The sequence below is a fragment of the Notamacropus eugenii genome, chromosome 5, assembly GCF_028372415.1.
Source record: "Notamacropus eugenii isolate mMacEug1 chromosome 5, mMacEug1.pri_v2, whole genome shotgun sequence".
Classification (NCBI taxonomy): Eukaryota; Metazoa; Chordata; class Mammalia; order Diprotodontia; family Macropodidae; genus Notamacropus; species Notamacropus eugenii.
The window spans coordinates 320765030-320783267 of record NC_092876.1 but is presented as its reverse complement, the minus strand read 5'-3'; the positions used below and the strand labels follow the sequence as shown (position 1 = coordinate 320783267).

The following is an 18238-nucleotide window of genomic DNA, read 5'->3' as shown; positions in this document are numbered from 1 at the left end:
AAATTAAGGGTAGCCTTGAAGGGGAAATTTTATCAAGAAAGGTCCATGTTCAGCCTGAGAGTTAATGTGGAAGGAGTGAGGGGGTGTTGTTGCCAGGCAACCAGTCCTAATCTCTACTTCTGTCAATCAACAAACATCCTTTAAGTCTAGATGATAGCATATTTAAATCTCAGATTTTTTTTTTTAGTACAGATCTCCTTCTTCCCACTCACTGACTCCATACGCTCTGCAGGACAAGAACTCAAAATACTTCCTTCTAAGAGAAGATAAGTTTCCTACCTCCAAAGAGGTCACTTTCTAGTTAGAAAGATATGCATGTTCAGTGGTTGTCTATTATCTACTGGATTAAGTTCAAACTCCTCAACCCAAAGTTTGAAGCCTTCAATGATATGGCCCCAGAACATCTTTCTAGCCTCATCTTCTCTCCCCAATACAACAATCTGGACATTTCATTTCTACCCACCACACATTCCATGCTTATTCTCTAATCTATTTCTTTGTTTGCACAATTCTCCTAAGCTAGGACGACCTTGTTACTCACCTCTGTTCATCCAAATCTAACCCATCCTTCAGGACTAAACTGTTTCTTCTTCAGTGCCTCGAACATGCTATGAACATAGTAAGCACTTAGTAAATGTTTGCCATAGTTGAATCTAACTTCTTTTTTGAAGCTTCCTCTGACCATTCTACATCCATAAAGTGAAGGAATTGAAATAAATGACCCCTGATTCCTTTCAGTCCAGGATCTATGATCCTATCACTTTTGTCTTGTCTGAACCCTATGGTGTTTATAGTCTCTGCACATAACCTATTCCTCAATTCTACTGTTTTCTAATTATTTCATGTCTGTATGTCATTTTTTCCCTGACTAAATTATAAAATCATTGACATCAACGACTAGGTTTTCTCTTTCTCTGTGTCCTCCATGGTGTTTAGCACATAGAAAATGCTCTATAAAAACCTACCAAATGAATGGGTTCTTAAGTACCCTGAGGGTCCTGAACTGTCTTTACTCTCCACCATCCACTCCAGTGCTCACTCGCTATATTCCCTCCATTTGTGAGGGGTCTGTGATTAGCTCTCTAGGTCCATTTAACCACTTAACATTATTTGGCCTTTACATAGGTCAACATTTACTTCAAAGCTATAGCAAAAGAAAGCACAAATATTTTCCCCAACACCCTGGGGGAATAACCCTCCCTCTGCTACCTTTGGCTCAGAAAGAGTGAAAATTAGGCCTAAACTTTAGGTCAGTTTCTATATAACATTGGTCCGCCCATGCTGATGTCCAAATGCAACATGACTGCAAGGTAAGCCTGTGATTCAGTTACTCCCAGGTTGGGTTCTTGAAAATAATTCCCAAAATTTGCTCCTTACCTCAAGGTATCAATGCTGCATTGGCTGAACATCTGAATTCCAAAAAAGATGGGGTTTAGAGGAGTCCCAGGATCTCTCAAACTTGCAAAATCACAGGTTCTACTTCCCCCAAAAAAAACTTTCCCAAGAGCAATGAAGAAAAAAAATTACCAAAAACTATCTAGACTTCTTAAATAATTTTACAACTCATCAAAAAATCTCTCCTTCAATCTATGATTGACAGAATAGACTTATTTATTGAATGTCTAAGAATGCTCTGTAGCCTGTGTATTCAAAGCTCTTCCCTTAGAAGTCTTCATGATTGTCCCAGAAGCAGCTCTCTAGCATCTTCCATATGGAAAGGCCATCTTAACAAGCTGATAGGCTCTGTAAATGCACCAGACCCATTACAATAGTATTGAAGATACAATCTGGCACAGAAATTTCAAGACTTGAGAAAAAGAGGAACAGGATTTCCATGGGACGATTTGAAAAAGCCAGAAGCTGCCACCTCTCCAAGAGTATCTCTATTTTTGTCATTGTCTGTCTCCATAAGGCATCTAAGGATAGAGCAGATGGAATACTGGGTCTGGAGTCAGGAAGACTTGATTTCCAATCTGGCCTCCGATATTTATTAGCTATGTGACCTTGGGCAAGTCCCTTAACCTCAGCTTCCTCAACTGTAAAATTGGAGATAATAATAGCACCTACTTGTCAGAGTTCTGAGAATCAGATAAGATATTTGTAAAGCACTTAGCACAGTCCCTGGAACATAGAAGTGTTTGGTAAATATGTGTTCCTTCCCTCCTCCCTCCTATTAAAAGTATACTTATATCCTCTGGAAGAAATAACATTTTGGGTAGCTATTAATTTCATTCATGAGATATGTTTTGAGAAGGACACTAACGAACAGGAGATCGTGCAGGAAAAGATCATTAGAAGGATAGTACAGGAAGTCATAAGTACAGGAAGCCATGACATAGAAAGACAAGGTAAAAGCATTTAGAATTCTTAGTCTAAAGAAGAGAAAATTCAGGGATGACAGGATTGCCTTCAAGTAGTAAATGAGCAATTAGGTGGAAGAGGGTTAGACTTGTTCTTTTTAGCTCTATTGGCCCAATCTAGTCATAAGAAGTGGAGATTTTAAGGAGCTAGATTTTGGCTCCACATGAGGAAAAACTTCTAATGATCAGAGTTGTTCCAAAGTGAAGCATGCTGCACTGTTAGATGAGTTCCCCATTGCTAGATCTATTCTCCATATCTCCAAGAGGAAGCTAGAGGACTACTTATCAAGGATGGGTTGTCAGGCCTGAGCTTTGGCCAAGATCAGACTAGAGCTCCATCCCTGAGAATTTATGATCATAGTATCTGGCTATCAGATGACAAAGGGCAAGGCCCTAGGACCAAAGTGTGTGTGGGTGTGTTCATTTTGATTCAGGAAAGAGTGTGATGAGAAGCAGAGGACATTATGAGAAAACTGAATAAGGGGCACTGAAAACAAAATAAGAATATTACAAAGACAAATTTCACCAAGACTTCCAATTTTGCTAAGATCAGGTCCTGAAGACAGCTCTTAGGGAAATTCAGGAGGATACAAGAAGTATAGATGGTGCCAACTCTAGGAACAAAGTATGGGGTTGGAGAACTAGCTGGTCGGTGGCTCTCTCTTGAGCAGCCCCAAACTCAGGGTGAACTGACACTGTTCTCCCAAATGAGCAGCATGAACTGCCCTGAAACACATTTTTCAAAGTTTTTCCCTTGGTGGGAGCCTAGTCACAAGATGCCGACAAGAGCCAGGAATGCTGGGGTTTCTAAGTTTTTCTGGGATTTTTCTTCCCTTCCCCTCAGCTTTTTGGCTGAGGCCTCTCTTTTTCTTGGCCCCACTCTGCTGGGGGAAAAATGCAGTGGCAATTGGGATCCATTTGGGATACATCTGCAGACAGTGGCTTGGATACAGTTTGAATGGGAGGGAGGGAGGAAAGAGAAATTCTTGCCTCTGTTCTCCAAATCTGAAGTAGTCTCTTCTGCTTTCCAGTCAGAAGTGTGTCTCATTTCACTGATTAACCAGCAATAAATAGACAAGGATAAGGATCAGCCTGAGTAAGAAAACAGCCTCACTGAGGACTCACTTATTGGGATTTTTAGTTGCCATATGTATGTGTGTGTATGTGTATCTGCATGTGTATGAAGTATGCAGCAAAAGAGGGGAGGGAGGGAAGGATTTAGAGAGAGAGAGACAGAGAGAGAGAGAGAGAAGGAAGAAGAGATAATGTGCATGTTTCTTTGAATATGGATATAGGTAAATACATATATATGTATGTAATTACATACATGAATGAGTGAACAGAGATATACCTAAAACAGAATAATTAAAACTTTGCCTAGGATGCTCAATATCCAAAGTGCATGTTTCTTCCCAGCATTAGTCTTCCAGTCCATCAGCCCTATGCCTTCCATCCTTCATTGGGCTTGTTCTTTATAGAGCCATAACAAGGGTCGTATTTCTCTCCTGGTTCCTGCTTTTTATCATAAGTTGCTGTTACTCAGTCATTCAGTCGAGTCTGACTCTTCATGACATATACCATAACCCTTCCATCGTCCTTTATCTCTCAAAGTCTGTCCAAGTTCATGTTTATTGCTTCCATGACACTATCTATCCGTCCCATCCTCTGTCATTCCTTCTTCCTTTTTTGTTCCATCTTTCCCAATATCAGGATCTTTTCCAATAAGTCCCATCTTCTCATTATGTGGCCAAGTATTCAAGCTTCAACTTGAATTTCAATGAATAGCCTGAATTAATTTCTTTAAGTATTGATGACTTTGATCTCTTTGCTGCCCAAGAGAGTCCCAAAAGTCTTCTCCAGCACCACAATTTAAAAGTGTCAATTCTTCAGCTCTCAGCTTTTCTTAGAGTACAACTCTCACAGCCATTTATTGCTACTAGAAAAACTATAGTCTTCACTATATGCACCTTTGATGGCAAGGTCATGTCTCTGCTTTTTAGTAGGCTGACCAGATTTGCTATAGCTTTCCTTCCAGGGAACAAGTGTCTTTTAATTTCATGGCTGCGGTCACTGTCTGCGGTGATTTTTGGGCCCAAGAATATGAAATCTGGCACTGCTTCCATTTCTTCTTCTCTTTGCCATGAAGTGATGGGGCCAGTTGCCAAGATCTGAGTATTTTTTATGTTAAGCTTCAAGCCAGCTTTTACACTCTCATCTTTCATCCTCATTAAGAGGCTTCTTAATTTCTTTTCACTTTCTGCCATCAGAGTGTTATCATCTGCATATCTGAGATTGTTGATTTTTTCTCCTGGCAGCCTTAATTCCAGCTTCTGATTCATTCAGCCTGGCATTTGGGATGATGTACTTTGTGAATAAGTTAAATAAATAAGACAATATGCAGCCTTCTTGTGCTCCTTTTCCAATCTTAAACCAATCAATTGTTCTATGTTTGGTTCTAACTGTTGCTTTTGACTCACACATAGGTTCTTCAGGGGACAAGTAAGATGATCGGGCACTCCAGTCTCTTTGAGGACTTGCTACATTTTGTTGTGATTCACAGTCAAAGGCTTTAGTGCAGTCAGTGAAACAGAGGCTGCAACTCCCTTGTTTTCTCCATAATCCAGCAAATATTGGCAATTTGGTCTCTAGTTCTTCTGCCTCTTTGAATACAAGCCTGTTGTTCTGGTAATTCTTGGTTCACATTTTGAGGAAGCTTAGCTTCCAGAAAGTTAAGCATTCCTTTACCGGCATATGAAATGAGCACAGTTGTTTGGTAATCTGAACATTCCTTGGCATTGCCCTTCTTTAGGATTGGTACATCACATTTATCTTCTGCAATACAGTGACCACTGTCAAGTTTTCCAAATTTGCTGGCATATTAAGTGCCACACTTTAACAGTATCTTCTTAGGATTTTAAGTAGCTCAGCTGGAGTTCCATCATATTCACTAGTTTTATTGTTAGCAATGCTTTCTAAAGCCCATTTGACTTCTTCTCCAGGATGACTGGCTCTAAATCATTAATCACATATCATAGTTATTGGTGATGTTAAGAGCTTTCTTGAATAGTTCTTTTGTGTATTCTTGCCACCTCTTTATACTCTCTTCTGCTTCTGTTAAGTCCCTACAACTTTCATCTTTTATCATGCCCATTTTTGCGTGAATCTTTTCCTTGATATCTCTAATTTTCTTGAGGAGCTCGTCTTTCTCATTCTATTATTTTCTTCCATTCCTTTGCATTGCTCATTTAAGAAAACCTACTTATCTCTCCTTATTATTCCCTGGAATTCTGCATTCAGTTGAGCATATCTTTCCCTTTCCCCTTTCCTTTTCATTTCCCTTCTTTCCTCAGCTATTTATAAAACCTCATCAAATGGTCATTTTGCTTCCTTGCTCTTCTTTTTCTTTGGAATGTTTTTTGTTGCTGCCTGACGTACAATATTTTGAACCTCTGTCCACAGTCTTTCAGGCACTCTATTTACCAAAAAAAGACTCACTATCTCCAACTCTCTGAAATTTCACCTTCCTACCTGTCACCTCTGTCTCCTCAACCTCCTTTCCCCCTTTGCAGCCAAGCTACTCAGAGAAATTTCACAGACCTGGATATCATCTTCCCTTCACCCCCTACACTCAAATGAATTAAATCTTGGTGCTAATTTTTTTTAAGTCATAATTCTATGTGTGTTTATATGTGTGACTAATTATAAATTAGATAAGGTGTTCTCATGACATTGTGTATATTTTTCTTTCTTCAAACCACTTTCTGCCTCAATTTCTCAACATTTTCTCTCTTCCAAGTTCTTATTATGATTTTTTGTGGTCTACCCCAGGGGTTCTTAATCTGGGGTCCATGGATCCACACAGATAGATTTCATGAATTCTATAAACTTAGATGGCAAAAAAAATTACATTTATTTTCATTGGCCTCTAACTAAAATTTAGCATTTCCTTTTATGATGAATGTGAGCAAGAAAACATTCTGAGCTTCACCATGCTGACAAAGGAGTCTATGACACATGCAGAAATGGTCAAGAATCCATAGTCTATCATTTTCTGTGGTACCAGCTGGCCAAAATCATTGCACATATCTTATTTTAAAGGCACAGTGCTCTAAACAGAGTAGGTGCTTAGTAAATATTTGATAAAAATGGTCTCACCTCATCCATGAAGTTTTCTCTGACCACTCTGGGTCTATAGAAAGAAAGAACCAGACTGGAAAGCCTCTCAAGTCCTTCCAGCCATAAATCCATGATCCCATGTTCCTTTGCCTCTCTAAATTCCCACAATTCTTACAATGAAGGAGACGCTGGTAAATGTTTAATACTCAAGTCTTCAGGGAGGAGTGGGGGAAATGTGTGTAATACACTTTTAAGTTAATCTGTATTATTAATGTTTTCTTTGTCACATTTTTAAGTGTAGGCAATGAACAACAACAAAATTTGGAGGGAAGTGTAAATGATCACACAAAAAATTTAACAATTGGCTTTTGTGAACTGATTCAAGTAGCTTGAGTCTCTATCACAGAGACTGACTATGACTATGACCCATTCCTTGATTCTCTATTATCTTAATATCTGAGGTACCAATATTTATCTGGTAACCTGAACACTGCAAAAATAGGTTTCACATCATCTGGAAATTAATAATACTGGGAAGACCAATGCTAAAAATAAAGAGGCAGAGATAGAAGAAATTTCAAGCAAAAAAACATTTAAGAAGTGCCTCAAAGTTTGCAAAGCTCTTTAAACTTATTGTATCATTTGATGATAACACTGGGAAGAAAGAGCAAGGGAAGAGACTAAAGGATGGCAATGGACAAAGAAAGATTAAGCAAGGACATCAAAGACAAACTTAAGCACCTTAACATTTAGGCTCAAAGCCATCCCGGTCCCAAGATTAAATTCAATTAATTCAACAAACATTAAGTGCCTACTGTGTGCCAGTCACTGTGCTAAGCACTGGAGATGTTGTTGTTGTTTTTGTTGAATCATTTCAGTCACGTCCATTTCCTTCTCCAGCTCCTTTTACAGATGAGAAAACTGAGGCCAACAGGGTTAAGCAATTTGTTCGAGATCACATAGCCAGTAAGTATCTGAAGCCAGATTTGAACTTAGGTCTTCCCAGTATTCTATCCACTATACCACCTAGCTGTCCATAGCACTGGGGATACAAATAAGAAAAACAAATATAATCTCTGCCCTCAAGAAGCTTATTATCTAATGGGAAAAGACAACACATAAAAGGAAGCAGGAGAAGTGGGGAAGTCAGAGGGTGCCCAGCATCCTATTGTGTGGACTTCAAGTTAAGCAGAGTTGCAGATGGAAAGTGAATAGTGAGCTAGAAAGTGAATAGTGAGCTGAGGAAACTGAGAGAAGGAGAGAAGAGGCTAACAGAATTAGGAAGATGTCGAGTATCCAAGACTAAGTTACATGATGAGGAATCTTCAAGTGATCACTTCATCCAGTGATGCTGAGGAAAACTGGTACCAATTTTTCGGTCACAAACTTCCTAAGTTTTTAAAGAGAAAGAAAATCATCTGTCAAACTTTCTCGTTTTGGTCTAATCCAGGGGTGGGGAACCCATGGTCTCAAGGACACATGTGGCCCTCTAAGTCCTCAAGTGCGGCATCCAAACTTCACAGAACAAATCTCAGATCTCTAAGTGCACTGGGACATTTGGGAGCACTGTAAATTTAGGAGAGCTACGACTTTCATTGTAATGGTACTGTGAAGACAGTAAAGTTGACTGGAAAGAGCTCTGGCCTAAAGAGGTCAGAATATATGTGTTCTGGACCTGGCTTTGCTGTGGAGTATTTGTATGACCTTGAGCCAAGTCCCTTCCCCTATTTGGGCCTTAAGGTGCTTCCAGATTTAAAATTCTATGATTCTATATCAGAATTCTAACATCATAAAATTCCACTACTACAATATAAGCTCCCTGAAGGTGGAAAATTTTTTAAAATTTTTAACTTTATATCTTCAGTGATTCCCTCCCCCAAAGAAACAAGTATCTTCAACAACTAGCACAGCTCCTTGAAGATAACAAGCACTAAATAATGAATCAATAAGCAGTTTTAAAATAGGCACTTATTAAGCATCTACTATGTACCAGTTATTGAAAGCAATATAATTAATCATATTTCAAATAAAAATAACCCAAACCACAATAGTAAAAAAATAAGTATAGAGAAAGCCTTTGACAAAATACAATACTCACTTAGGCTAAAAAAAATTCTCCCAAGCATAGGCACAGAAAGGCCATTCTTCAATACAAATATATCATACGTATATAAATATATATCATAAATATTAGATAAATATACATAAATACATAGACACGTATATGTACATATGCATATAAGTGTGTGTGTGTATATAGATATATATTCCAAAGATCTGTAAGAGGAAACACAGGAAGCTTTCTCAATAAATACAGGGGAAAGGGCAAAATGTAACCTTATTCCATTATTTGACATGTTTTAGAAATTCTATTAATAAAAATAAAACAAGATAAAGAAATTAAGTACATAAACATTAGCAAGGAGAAGACAAAATTATCCCAATTTGTAGATGACTTTTTGGTTTGCATAGAAAACCCTAGAAAATTAGCAATGAAACTAATTTAGACAAACAATACTTTCAGTAAAGTATCAGGATATAAAATGCAACCACAGGAATTATCAGCATCTCTACATAGCAACAACAAATCCAGAAGAAATAACAGAAAGGGAAATCTTAGCTACAAAATGCAAAACATCTTGTAATCAATCTTCAAGGCTTCCATCAATGTAATTACAAAATAATCTTTAAAGAAACAGGATAAATTAAGTATTTGGAAGGATATTCCCTGTTAGTGGTTGAGTTACACCCCTGTAATTAAAAAGGTAATAGAATCTAAATTAATTTAATATTAAGTCAAACTACTAATGAGATATTTTATGGAGCTAGACAAAATAGTAACAAAATTCATTTAGAAGAACAAAATTTCTAGAATCTAAAGTCATAAAGTAAGAAGGAAAGAATAGCACTTCCAGTCCTTAAACTGTATTTCAAAATAGTGATCACCAATTTTGGTGATATTTTTCCTCTAAAAATAGAAAAATAGGTCAGTGGAACAAACTACATAAGCAAGGATCAGAAATGAAATATTCAATAACTTGTTGTTGTTTGTTTTTCAGTCATGTCCTACTCTTCATGACTGCATTTGGAGTTTTCTTGGCAAAGATACTATAGTAGTTTTCCATTTTCTTCTCTAGCTCATTTTACAGATGAGGAAACTGAGGTAAACTGGGTTAAGTGACTTGCTATGGATCACATAGCTAGTAAGTGTCTGAGGCCAAATTTGAACTTAGGAAGAGGAGCCTTCCTGACTCCAGAACTAGCACTCTATCCACTGCACCACCTAGCTGTCCCATTCAATAGCCAAGAATTCAATAAACTGGAGAATATATACTATATGGGGAAGACCTCCTGATTTGACAAGAACTCCTGGAGAAACTAGAAATCAGTTTAACTAAAGACCAAAAGCAAGTTCACACCGTGTACCACAATAAGTTCCAAATGAACACTCAAAAGGGAGAAAAATGGAAGGAGTAAACTGGGGGGAGGGAAATCTCTAACTAAACAAATTTAAGGGGCACAGTGTGGCAATGGAGAAAGAATATTGGTTTCATAGTCAGAAGATCTATCTGGGTTTGGATCTTCACTCTGCCACTTTCTGCTGTTTCTACCTTAGGTAAATTAATTGATCTCTCTGAACTTCAGTTTTCTCATCTGCATAATGAGAGGGTTCCTTCTAACTCTAAATCAATAATTTAATCTATGAAATTGAAACATTTTTAGAAGAACAAAATCAATGTATCTAGGATAAGGCAAACTTTTAACTGAGGAGAAATCTTTTTATCAAATATTTCTGATAAAAATCTGATATCCAAGGTATGTGAGGAATGAATGCTAATATATAGAACCTAGGCAACTCGGTGGCCCTCAGTGGATAGAGAGTCAGGACGATTTGAGTTTAAATCTGACCTCAGACACTTACTAACTGTTTGAGCCTGGGCAAGTCACTTAAACCTATTTGCCTCAGTTTCTTCATCTGTAAATTGAGTTGTAGAAGGAAATGACAGACCAGCCCAATATCTTTGCCAAGAAAATACCAAATAGGGTCATAAAGAGTAAGATACAACTGAAAACGACCAAACAACAAATATAAAATCCCAATGGGCAAGTGCCCAAAGGATACAAGCAAATAATTCTCAAAAACAATAACCATATGATAGATTGCTCTAAGTCACTAATATAAGGGAAATACAGATTAAAATAACTGAGTTTTGATCTCTTACTTATCAAATAGACAAAGGCAAGAAAAGATGTTAGAGAAACTGAAGACAGATACACTCATAAACTGTTAGTACAACTCTAAAGTAGTACAACCATTATTTGGAATTATGCTTTTTTAAAAATTTGACTAAAATGTCCACATCTTTTGATGCAGATATTCCTCTGCTATGCATAGAACCAAGAGAGGTCAAAGACAGAAAGGTCTCATACATATAAAAATATTCATTGAAGCACTTTTTGTAATAGGAAAGAACTAGAAACAAAGTAGATATTCATCAATTGGGACATTATTAAACAAATCGTGGTACATGAATGTAATGAAATATCACTGTAGTACAAGAAATGCTAAAACTGAACATGAAGAATTAAGAGAGACATGAAAAGACTTTTGTGAACTGAATATAGAGTGAAGTAACCAAAACCAGGAAAATGAGCCTTCACTACAATGATGTAAATAGAAAGAACACAAAAAAATAACTACCCAACACAAAATGCCATACAATTAATAATGATCAAACTTGAGCTAGGAAAAAATTAAGAATATGCATCCTATCCCATTTCTTCATTTCAGAAGTAGGAGACTATGGGTATGGAATTATAGATATGCACAAAGTATGAATCTTGAGGCCCAGGTGGATCAGCACACAGGTTGTGTTCTATGCACAGCTACATGTGGAATATTGTGTATACCAGATGCACGGTCACTGTGTTGGCTGGTTAACTCAACTGTGAGGTTTTTTCCATTTTTTAAAAAAGATTCCTATAAAAAGGAGCTGGGGCAGGGAAAAGGATATATGAAAGTGATCTAAAAACAAAACTCATCATAATGAAAACTTCATAAAGAAATTTAAAAGAAAAACATTCTGCCTCTGCCTGGTAATGTACAACTATCTGGCCAAAGAGGGAGTTCTCCCATGTGAATTGGCACCTACGCCTGTGCTATTTTGAAATACAAATGTGATTATAGTGTATTTGTAAGGCAAGAAGAGGGGTTAGAAGAGGCTATGGTTTTTAGAAGGGAAATTAATGAGCCAAATGTGTGGTAACAGGTGCATGTCAATTTATGTATTGAGGAAAGAAAGAGGAGGAAAATGACATCAGGAAAGCAGCAATTTAGCAATGTCACTTGTGGTGGAGGAGAAAATTTGTGTACAGGAAGTTTAGTCTCTATTTCTTTGTCTCCACATTTCTTTGGGATGTTTCTGCTTTCCTAAATCCTTTATCTAGAAAGAATAGTGGAGGGAAAAGAATATTGAAGTTGCATTTGGAAACTTGCATTTGATTTCTAGTCCGGTCTCTACCACTTGTTAGCCATGTGTGCCTGAGCCAACTTCACATAAGGTGAATGTCTATAGAATTTCATTTCCCTCAATGTTTAGAGCTGCAAAAAGATCACTCAGAGGCATATGTGTGAGAGAGAGGGCCTACAGCCTTATGACATTTTCAGATGAGGACTCTACTGGACCAGAAACTCCTACAAGGAAAGACGTTTACACAGCAGAGGTGATTAGAGAAAAAAGCACTGCTGGGGAAACAGAACACATGTTGTATGTCCATGCATGATATCATGGCTAGAAACCGATAATTGTAGAAGCAGCAGAGGAGAATGTAACAGCAAGGACTCCAGCATGCACAGGAGGAGCTGCTGTACAGGTTCTTAGATCTGCTTTTCTAAAAGGAAAGAAACTGTTGAGGGGTCATCAATCTACTTTAGTCAAGCACATATCATTCACTTAGTTCAGGGGAACTTCAGAGAAAATACAAACAAATTACAAGCAGTAATTACAAACAGAAAGACCAACAGACAGGGCTTCCAGCTGTCTGACCATAGACTATACACATGTCGTTACCAGAGAGAGAAGCACCAACATCTGAGTTTTCAAAGGATGCCCCGCCCCAGCAATCTTAACTGGCTGCCCAGAGTCTCATCTGCCACACAAACCTTCTTCCAAAAAGTAAGCCCCAAAGTAAAATCTCACCTCAGAGTATTTATACACTTTTCAGAGCCAGAGGGCAGGACTCTCTGACCCAGAGCCTCAATAGAAATTAACAGAAGGTAAGTGAACTTATCCACAGCATTCAAAACTTCTCCATTTGTTACAACTAATGGTTCCACATATGGATGGTGTGGTCGTGGCTGACGGAGCACCTGTGTTTTCTTGGTGTTAATTATTAGGCCAAAATTAGCACAGGCAGCAGAGAACTGATCCATACTTTGTTGCATCTCAGTTTCAAAGGCTGCATTGAGTGCACAATCATCTGCAAACAGAAAATCATGCACCAACACTTCCTGCACTTTAGTCTTGGCTTGTAGCCTTTTCAAATTGAAGTACACTACCTTGGTAGTATATTTTCCAGGGATGTACACACTGACAATGAGGTTGACACACACAATGCCATCACTAGCTCAGTTTTTGGGAGGTTCCGAAGAAAAGTTTGAGAGAGAAGATGTATTAGACTGACCACCAAACTGAATGTCTACAGAGCTGTTGTGCTGACTTCATTGTTGTACACCTATGAAACATGGACAATGTACCAGCTCTATGCCAAAAAACTGAATCACTTCCATTTGGATTGTCTTAGGAAGATTCTGAGGATCACCTGGCAGCATAAGGTACCAGACATTGAAGTCCTTGCTTGAGCTGAACTGTCAAGCATCCAAACTATGCTTCAGAGAGCACAACTCCAATGGACTGGCCATGTTGTTTGAAAACAAAAAGTATGCTTGCCGAAAAGACTATTTTATGAAGAACTCATATAGTGCAGGCGATCACATGGAGATCAGAAGAAGCGATACAAAGACACTCTCAAAGTCTCTCTCAAGAACTTTGGATTTGACTGTGTGACATGGGAGACACTGATACAGGACCATTCAGCATGGTGTGTCCACATCAGAAAAGGTGCTGTGCTCTATGAGCAAAGCAGAATTGAGGTAGCACAAAGGAAAAGTTGGATGCTCAAATTTGGAGTAACCACCCCAAATATTCACATGGACTATCTATGCCCAATCTGTGGTAGAGCATTCTGAGCTCGTATTGGTCTGATCAGCCACAGTCAGACATGCTGAAACTTCACTTTATCATGGTGATGTCATTTTGGTCCTCTTCCAGAAGGAAGGATAACAACCAACCAAGCAACCAACAAAACATATAGAGACCTATTAATGGGCTGGGAAGATCTTTAACTCTTCCCCCCACCTACCATTAACCTTAAATTACAATTACAGAGAGAGGCATCAGCATTCAGAAACATCAGCTACTTTCCTGTCCTAACTAGTCTCCAAAAGTGCCTGAGAGATACTCAAAGTATATAGCATTGCATTCTAAGTATCTTACATTGGGACTGTGAGTTCTGAAGTTGCTTTGCTGGAAACTTAGAGAAATTGATAGGGAATTAGACTATAACTCCCATAGAGATAAAAACCTAGCACTCTTTTAGACATGGATACAGAGAATATTTTATTACTAGATTCCTTCCTTTGCTATTTATACTGCTTCATGCCTTAATTAAATATTTGTGCATACGAATTTATGTTTCTCTGGTAAAAATAACAAAAATGTCAATAGTTAGCATATATATTCTACACTAAGGTTTTCAAAGTGCTTTATAAGTATCTTATTTTATCCTCACAAGATCTCCAAAAAGTAGGTTCTATTATTATCCCCATTTTATAAATGAGAAAACTGAGGCAAACAGATTTTAAGTTACTTGATTGGCTACTAAGTGTCTGAGTCAGAATTTGAACTCAGATTTTCCCTACCCAAAATTCAATGATCTATCTGTTTTTCCACCTACTTGTCTACCTCTGGTATAGTTTCATAATAGAGGCATACATCCAATGGATGTCTGTGCCATGGGTTGACTACTTACTATCCCCCCAAAACAGGCATGCTGAAGGAAAAAGTAATTAAGAGGGGGTAGTGTTATCTTTTTTTGCCTCAGCTACAAAATGGGGGTCATAACATGTGCACCACCTATTTTACAGGCCTGTTGTGGAAATCCAAAGAAATTATGGATGAGAAAATTTTATACAAACAAAAGATACCACCGTAATTCATCATACAAAATCCAACCCAGACCAGTCTTAAGAACAGAAAGAGAGTATGCAAGTGCCTTTATATTATTATTTGAAGCATATAAAACTCTGCCTGTTAAAAATACCTCCTGCACTGTCTGACACAGAACCTGAAATTCCAGCATTCAAGATTCATTCCTTTGAAGTTTGATGTTCTAGCATCCAAAGATAATGAAATCATAATCTAGCAGTAAAAGGGGATTGGAAGTTTATGGCAGAAAAAGAAAGATAGTTCTCTTTCTACCTATCTGACAAGACAGTTTGCTTGGTTAGATACTCATCTGGGTCAGGCTCATCTGGGCGTCTTCCAAGGTTCTAGCCTGAGCCCTCTCCTCTTCTTCAATACCATAACACTGAGTGATTTTATCAGCTTCTATGGAGTCAAGTATCATCTTAGATGATTCTCAGATCTATTTATCCAGCTCTGACCTCTCTGCTGACCTCCAGTCTCATACCTTCAATTACCTAATGGATATCTCAAAAGAGATGTCCCACAGACATCTTCAACTTCACATCTCCAAAACTGAACTCATTATGTTTCCTTCCAACCATTACCCTTCCTTTCAGACTTTCCTATTATTGTTGAGAGCACCGCCATCTTCCTAGTCACATCTGGACTATTATCATAGCCTACTGGTTGGTTTTACTGCCTCAAGTCTCCTCTCACTCCAATCCATCTGCCTCCATTCAGTTCAGCTTTCAAATTTTCTTGTTCAATCATTTCATTCATGACCAACTCTTCGTGACCCTATTTGGGGTTTACTTGGTAAACATATTGGAGTGGTTTGCCATTTCCTTCTCCAGTTCATTTTACAGGCATTCATTTTACAAATACAGAGGAAATTGAGGTAAACAGGGTCACACAGCTAGCAAGTAAGTATCTAAGAGCATTTTTGAATTTGAGAAGATAAGTCTTCCTGATTTCACGCTCAGTGTTCTATTTACTGTACCACTTGGCTGCCTTCCAATGACCCTCACACAAGACTTTCCATCTCCCAGCTCCCAGCTCTTTTCATTGATGGTTTTCCATACCTGAAATGCTTTCTCCCTATTTCCACCTCCTTACTTCCCTAGGTTTTTTCAAGTTTCTGCTCAAATCTCATCTTTTTTGAGAAGGTTTTCCTGGTCCCTCTCAATGCTTTGCTCTGAAATTGCTTCCAATTTACCCTGTTTATATCTTATATGTATAATGGAATTAGGAACATCTACACTGGAGACCTGCTTTGGGAGAATCATGGGGAAAAGGACCATGTGAGGAGATTCTGCATTATCCTTCCATGTGTTTGGGAGCAGCCTTTTCCCATTAGCTCTTTCTTTATCAGATCAATGCAGCAAAAGCCATGCCTGCTACTATGTCAGGCTCTTTTAGAAATTTTGACAGTTCCAACTGGACAGTTCAAGATAAAAACTGCTCCTAATCATGTGGTAGACTAATGTAGAATGTCCCTGCATGCTTCTGTCCTCCATGGTCTCCCTGAGAAACAGATGATCCCTATTGTGTTTAACATTGATGATGCCATCTTAGCAAACTGATGGTGTCTACACATGCACCTGACTCCCATTACACATGTTTATAGTTGTTTTAATGTTATCTCCCCTATTAGAATGTGAGTTCCTTCAGGGAAGGGATTATTTTTGCTTTTTTTTCTGTTTCTAGCTTAACACATAGTAAGCATTTGATAAATGCTGGTTGACTTGACTTGACTTTCTGGTCTACAACATAGTGCAGAGAAAACCAGTCTGTTCCCAACACCTCCCTTAGGCATGACTTTCTAGTCATCATCTTCAGTTTCACTCCATACAGGGAGAGTTTCCCTCAAACCTACCTTGAACAGGGGGAAAAAACTAGGGAAGAAGGAAGGACAATAAAACAATTGCCCAAAGAAAATTACTCCAGATCCCTACTTACTAAAGCCTTTTCTTCTTATGAAACTGTTGACCTGTTTTTCCTTACCCAAGGGAATCCACAAATGATCGAGATCCATTCTTGATCTCTGCTGTGGGGGAATTATAATATTGATTATAATTCTTTTTAATAATAGTTCCTTAGTTATAGCTGGAAAAATACACCAATGATATGGAAAGATAATTTCTTCTTCTTCTTCTTCTTCTTCTTCTTCTTCTTCTTCTTCTTCTTCTCCTCCTCCTCCTCCTCCTCCTCCTCCTCCTTCTTCTCCTCCTCCTCCTCCTCCTCCTTCTCCTCCTCCTCCTCCTCCTTCTCTCTCTCTCTCTCTCTCTCTCTCTCTCTCTCTCTCTCTCTCTCTCTCTCTCTTTCTCTCTCTCCCCCCCCATGTGTGTGTGTGTGTGTGTGTGTGTGTGTCCCAGAGCAGCAGCCACAGCCCCTTGATTTGTTTCTTCTTTCATTCCCCACAAAGACACAACCTCACGTGGAGAATGATGTCTTAGAGAAACCAGTTTCTTTCTGAGCACACTTGGCCAGTACAAAAATCAAACAGACTATTTAAAAGAAATAAGGAATGGGAAGCAGGTTCAGTATGAGAGGCAGAACAAAGTAGGACATAGTGAAGGTGAGGGGGAGGAGGAGCTTATCATTGTGCAGCCAACAGAGAACAGCTAGTCTTATTTTCACCATGCTCTCTTGCAAGTGCACAGTCATGGCATTGGCTGCTAGTGTTGTGAGGCATCCAGGTTTCCTGTGCTCTCTCCCTCCAAGTCTGTGTGTATCACTTGTGCTATAGTGTCATCCTATCAGAAGTGCCTTGGTCCCCTCTTACCTCATAAGATTCCAGTTTCCTCCTTCCTTTCAGACGAGAAGAGACAAAAACTTTCTTTTCAAACATGTTCACAGTCTCATGATAGCTGGAAGTCAGGTAGAGGAGATGCTGAAATTCTCTGTGGGTAGGTACCTGCTACAATAGCATTATAGAAATTTGGATCTAGAAAGTAATTTAGGGATCATTTTCTCTATCTCTCTTACTTTTACCAATAATGAAACAGGGCCCACTCCCTTTTCAATCAACCAGTCAGGTCTAATATTTAATGTTTCTGTGTTTATTAAGTACATTGGTATCCAGTGTCTGGTTATTCTTCTCTTTTGGCTTCCATAACACTCACTACTCTCTCTTAGTTTCCTGTCTCTTTAGCCATTCCTCAATCTCCTTTGCTGAAGCATCATCCATCTTCCATCTTCAAAGAACATGTATTCTCCAAGGCTGTGTCCTGAGTCTTTCTATTTTAGGGGTTTTCTCTTTCTGCAATTTTTTTCTCCTTGTCATCTCCTAAACCCAAGTGATTAGAATTATCTCTGTAGAGATGCCTCCAAAATCTATATATTCTACTTTAATCTCTCTCCAGAATTCTCCCTCAATGTCATCTGTCTGCTGGGCATGTCCACCTGGAACACCCCAATGGCACTTCAAACTCATAATGGTCAAAAATAAACTAACTACTTTCCCTCCTAAACCTGGCTCCCTTCCAAACTTCCTTGTTATTTTTTGTGGAAGGT

General features: G+C 38.5%; 1 long non-coding RNA gene across 1 annotated transcript in view; it reads right to left on the bottom strand.

Moving 5' to 3' along the window:
- LOC140506353 (uncharacterized) overlaps nucleotides 1-18238 on the bottom strand; it is a 45989-nt gene that overhangs the window by 19405 nt on the left and 8346 nt on the right. Inside the window, exon 2 of the long non-coding RNA XR_011967893.1 lies at nucleotides 17508-17642. This is a non-coding gene — a long non-coding RNA (uncharacterized lncRNA). The remainder of the gene's footprint in view (nucleotides 1-17507; nucleotides 17643-18238) is intronic.